The sequence below is a fragment of the Convolutriloba macropyga genome, unplaced genomic scaffold (assembly GCF_964194025.1).
Source record: "Convolutriloba macropyga unplaced genomic scaffold, txConMacr16.3 SCAFFOLD_4536, whole genome shotgun sequence".
Taxonomy (NCBI): domain Eukaryota; kingdom Metazoa; phylum Xenacoelomorpha; order Acoela; family Convolutidae; genus Convolutriloba; species Convolutriloba macropyga.
In genome coordinates, this window is record NW_027452584.1 from 14,492 (window position 1) to 20,571 (window position 6,080).

Genomic DNA, 6,080 nt, shown 5'->3' on the forward strand with positions numbered 1-6,080 from the left:
CTGAAAGACTAAGCCATGCATGTGCAAGCGAAGCTTGAAAAAGTGGAACCGCGAATGGCTCATTAAATCAGTTACTATCTATTAGTTGATTTGCAAGCTAAATGAATAACTGCGGTAACCCTGCAGCTAATGCATGCTGATTGTCCGACACTGTCGGAGACTTTTACAAGACTACACCGGGTGATTTGCTAAGTACAGACACATCCCGTGATGAGTCCTAGTAACTGAAAGATCCCAGATAGCTTCGGCTTGGGGACGGAACTTCCGAATTTCTGACCTATCAACCTATGATGGTAGTGTAACGGACTACCATGGTTGTGACGGGTAACGGGGAATCAGGGTTCGATTCCGGAGAGGGAGCCTTAGAAACGGCTACCACATCCAAGGAAGGCAGCAGGCACGCAAATTACCCACTCTCCGCACGAGGAGGTAGTGACTAGAAATAATGATATGAACCTTTATGGTTTGTAATCAGAATGGAATGGACTTAAAAGCTCCATTGATGAACGAGTAGAGGGCAAGTCTGGTGCCAGCAGCCGCGGTAATACCAGCCTCTACAAGCGTATGCAATAGTTGCTGCGTTTAAAAAGCTCATAGTTGGATCTGTTTGAGTAGAACGGCAACATGGTCTTCAGTTAAATCTGTTGACTCGTTCCGCTCATCCTTCGCATCGAAGAAATAGTTTGCACTTAAATGTGACGAACTGTGGAAACGGTGTTTTCACCCTGAGAAAATTAGAGTGTTCAAAGCATCCTTTGGGATCGAATAATAAAGCATGGAATAATGGAGAATGACCCGCTACTCGATTGATGCCGGTTGGCTGAGTGCGGTAATGATTGAAAGGAACAGACGGGGGCATTTGTATTGCTACGTTAGAGGTGAAATTCTTGGATCGTGGCAAGACAAACTACTGCGAAAGCATTTGCCAAGAATGTTTTCATTAATCAAGAACGAAAGTCAGAGTATTGAAGAGGATTAGATACCCTCGTAATTCTGACCATAAACTATACCAACCTACAATTTGTCAAAGTCGATCTTGACTTGGCAAGAGATTAACCGGGAAACCAAAGTTTATTGGTTCCGGGGGAAGTATGGTTGCAAAATCGAAACTTAAAGGAATTGACGGAAGGGCACCACCAGGAGTGGAGCCTGCGGCTTAATTTGACTCAACACGGGAAAACTCACCCGGTCCAGACATCTTAAGGATTGACAGATTGAATATCTTTCATGATTATATGGGCGGTGGTGCATGGCCGTTCTTAGTTAGTGGAGTGATCTGTCTGGTTAATTCCGATAACGAACGAGATCTTCTCCATCTAAATAATGAAATTCACTATATGTGAATTCAAACACTTCTTAGAGGAACTATGCGGAATTAAATACCGCAGATGAAGTGAGGCTATAACAGGTCTGTGATGCCCTTAGATGTTCTGGACTGCACGCGCGCTACACTGTGTACTTTTAGATTGAGTACTCAGCCCTTGGTCCGAAATGGACTGGGCAATCAGAGAAAAGTACAGCGCTTCAAGGGGATCGTCTGTTGTAACTTGCAGACGTGAACCAGGAATTCCTGGTACTTATGAGTCAACAACTCATAGGGATTACGTCCCTGCCCTTTGTACACACCGCCCGTCGCTACTACTGATTGGATAGTTAAGCAAGAATTGCAAATTCCTACTGTTGGGACTTCGGTCTCCGGCAACGGGATGAAGCGGATCGAGCTTAATTGTCTAGAGGAAGTAAAAGTCGTAACAAGGTTTCCGTAGGGGAACCTGCGGAAGGATCAGTGATTGATTCCTTCGGGCATGGCTGCTGGTAGAGGCCATGTCTGTAGTGCGCATGACGCTCTGTCGCTAGAGATTGCTTGGCAACCAATCTCGAATTATGTATCGAGCTCAAAAACTACTTGTGTGGATACATAGTTCAGCAGTCATGGCAAGGGACTGCTTAAAGGGAGACTAGTTAGCAAAAGCAGCCTAGCAGAACTGCAGCTATCTAGATCTCAGAAGCTGGGTTATAGAAGCCCAGCTATAGACTTGTGAATGAGAAAGGCCTAAAAAGGTCCACAAGTCGCGTGGTTAGAACCGACACGCAAAAATCCCAGCGAGTGACAGAGCGTTGCGCTGTTCAGTGGGAAAGAGTTGAGCTACTCGGGGCGCCCACTGAACTTGCTCCGAGCCAAAGGCTCGAAAAAACACAGCTTAGCCTCAGATCCTTTACATAGAAGGCTAGCTAAAATAAACTTACCTTGGACGAGGGTAAAGTTTAGTCAGTTCTTAGGGGAGAGTAATCCACAGCTTCTCGCCCTCTGAACATTCTCCCAGATATGTAGGTCTGGGAGAGTCTCCTCCTGTTCTTCGGAATCTGGAGGTAGACAAAGACAGTACGATACGATCTTGCATCGGGATGACTAACCGATAATGATCATAATCTGACAATTTTTCCGGCTTGAGGCACCGGAGTCAGATTAAAGACACATACTGAACTAAAGGCGTATGTGCAAAGCTTGTCGGAGTGTAGAGAGTCAAGCTGAGTTGACTCGTCACGTGGTGATGACAACAGCCATGTGCAAAACACTCACAACTTTATCGTCTATGTGGAAAAGGTTGCTAACAGCGCTCTCTATGAGAGGCCCTCGCATATAACTATACGAGGAAAAGGCGATAGAGTTGTTTGAATGTGGGGCAGGTTCATCGACAAGCTAAGTTGATCACATTCTTGTTGTGGCATCCTACTAGAATTGGTCACGGTCTGCACCAACTCTCCCCAAGTTGGCCAGACTTAAAACTAGAAATAAGGTTTGCAGCTATGTGAACCTAGAAACTGTAAAGGAGTTGAAAGAACTTAAAGGAATTGAAAGAGGCCTTGAGGTATATCCTCTTGGTAAAGACCCACAAAAGCTCACAAAAGTGGCTTCGAAGGGCAAAACTGGTTCATCCAAAACAATTGGAGAGCTTAAAGCAGAACCAATTCGAATGAAACACTATTGGTGAAACTTCATCATGAGAACGTCACAAGCTGATCACGCTCTATGATATGACTAGTATTATGTTGCTTCTAGTAGGCTAAGCGCAAGCCGAAACATCAACATGTGAAAGTCGTAGAATTTTGCAATCAAACTGTGGCTAGTACTGTGATGTTACTAGTAACCTGGTGTTCCGTCATATGGCCAAGAGAGCATTTGAAGGCGAAACTTCTGCATGGGAAAGCTGCATCATGATCAAAATTTTATATCGAGTATTATGTTGACGTTAGTAGGCCTTGGCCGAAAACGCAGCATGTGAAAGGTATAGATAAAAGTTATTGTTGCAGTCAGTACTGTGTAGTTACTAGTAGCTGGATTTAAGCTCAAAATGAGACACTGTTGGTGAAACTTCATCATGAGAATGTCACAAGCTGATCAAGCTCTATGATATGACTAGTATTATGTTGCTTCTAGTAGGCTAAGCGCAAGCCGAAACATCAACATGTGAAAGTCGTAGAATTTTGCGATCAAATTGTGGCTAGTACTGTGATGTTACTAGTAACCTTGTGTTACGTCATATGGCCAAGAGAGCATTTGAAGGCGAAACTTCTGCATGGGGAAGCTGCATCATGAACAAAAGTTTATATCGAGTATTATGTTGACATTAGTAGGCCCTGGCCGAAAGCGCAGCATGTGAAAGGTATAGATAAAAGTTATCGTTGCAGTCAGTACTGTGTAGTTACTAGTAGCTGGATTTAAGCTCGAAATGAGACACTGTTGGTGAAACTTCATCATGAGAACGTCACAAGCTGATCACGCTCCATGATATGACTAGTATTATGTTGCTTCTAGTAGGCTAAGCGCAAGCCGAAACATCAACATGTGAAAGTCGTAGAATTTTGCGATCAAATTGTGGCTAGTACTGTGATGTTACTAGTAACCTTGTGTTACGTCATATGGCCAAGAGAGCATTTGAAGGCGAAACTTCTGCATGGGGAAGCTGCATCATGAACAAAAGTTTATATCGAGTATTATGTTGACGTTAGTAGGCCCTGGCCGAAAGCGCAGCATGTGAAAGGTATAGATAAAAGTTAGCGTTGCAGTCAGTACTGTGTAGTTACTAGTAGCTGGATTTAAGCTCGAAATGAGACACTGTTGGTGAAACTTCATCATGAGAACGTCACAAGCTGATCACGCTCTATGATATGACTAGTATTATGTTGCTTCTAGTAGGCTAAGCGCAAGCCGAAACATCAACATGTGAAAGTCGTAGAATTTTGCAATCAAACTGTGGCTAGTACTGTGATGTTACTAGTAACCTTTTCTTACGTCATATGGCCAAGAGAGCATTTGAAGGCGAAACTTCTGCATGGGGAAGCTGCATCATGAACAAAAGTTTATATCGAGTATTATGTTGACGTTAGTAGGCCCTGGCCGAAAGCGCAGCATGTGAAAGGTATAGATAAAAGTTATCGTTGCAGTCAGTACTGTGTAGTTACTAGTAGCTGGATTTAAGCTCGAAGTGAGACACTGTTGGTGAAACTTCATCATGAGAACGTCACAAGCTGATCACGCTCTATGATATGACTAGTATTATGTTGCTTATAGTAGGCTAAGCGCAAGCCGAAACATCAACATGTGAAAGTCGTAGAATTTTGCGATCAAATTGTGGCTAGTACTGTGATGTTACTAGTAACCTTGTGTTACGTCATATGGCCAAGAGAGCATTTGAAGGCGAAACTTCTGCATGGGGAAGCTGCATCATGAACAAAAGTTTATATCGAGTATTATGTTGACGTTAGTAGGCCCTGGCCGAAAGCGCAGCATGTGAAAGGTATAGATAAAAGTTAGCGTTGCAGTCAGTACTGTGTAGTTACTAGTAGCTGGATTTAAGCTCGAAATGAGACACTGTTGGTGAAACTTCATCATGAGAACGTCACAAGCTGATCACGCTCTATGATATGACTAGTATTATGTTGCTTCTAGTAGGCTAAGCGCAAGCCGAAACATCAACATGTGAAAGTCGTAGAATTTTGCAATCAAACTGTGGCTAGTACTGTGATGTTACTAGTAACCTTTTCTTACGTCATATGGCCAAGAGAGCATTTGAAGGCGAAACTTCTGCATGGGGAAGCTGCATCATGAACAAAAGTTTATATCGAGTATTATGTTGACGTTAGTAGGCCCTGGCCGAAAGCGCAGCATGTGAAAGGTATAGATAAAAGTTATCGTTGCAGTCAGTACTGTGTAGTTACTAGTAGCTGGATTTAAGCTCGAAGTGAGACACTGTTGGTGAAACTTCATCATGAGAACGTCACAAGCTGATCACGCTCTATGATATGACTAGTATTATGTTGCTTATAGTAGGCTAAGCGCAAGCCGAAACATCAACATGTGAAAGTCGTAGAATTTTGCGATCAAACTGTGGCTAGTACTTTGATGATGCTTGTAGCCAACCGAATTGGTTGAAAAGCCCAATAAGTAAGCTAACTTGGGAGAGCTTGTTGGAAACCAAATGCTACTAGATTGGTCCAAATACATCCTTCAACAGGGGATCACTTGGCTCGCTTTACGAAGAGGAGCACAGCTATATGTGTTAATTCGGTATGAATCGCAAGATTTGTTTACCGACCTCTCTAACGCAAAAGGCGGTCTCGGCTTCGGCTGTTGACTGCGTCCGATTCAGGGTTATATAACTCTCGATTGAACACATTGATGTTCTATTGTTGGTGCTTCCAATAAAATTGGAACACTTAAAGCAGAACCGATTCAAATAATAGCATTCTGATCAATGATTGCATTCCTTGATCAAGAACTGCTGGAGTCATTGTGATGGCGAATTTTCTTCATAAGAAAATTGCAAAGAGACGGAACTTAATGAGACTAGTATTATGTTGTTTCTAGTAAGCGGAAGCTGAAACAGCAACATGTGAAAATCAAGTTTTGTTCAATGATCTCGAGGCGATAAGTACTATGAAGCAACTAGTAGCCTAAGCATGACTCAGATTTGAGACAGTCAAAAAGACTGGCGAAACTTCTTCACATGAAAGTTACATAGAGAACTACAAATGTATACAGCGAGTATTATGTTGTTTCTAGTAGGCGAAAGCTGAAA

At 42.9% G+C, this 6,080-nt stretch overlaps 1 pseudogene; it reads left to right on the forward strand.

The window, feature by feature from the left end:
- The first annotated feature begins 5,504 nt into the window (after positions 1-5,504).
- LOC142357637 (5.8S ribosomal RNA) lies at positions 5,505-5,656 on the forward strand (annotated as a pseudogene).
- Positions 5,657-6,080: the final 424 nt, after the last annotated feature.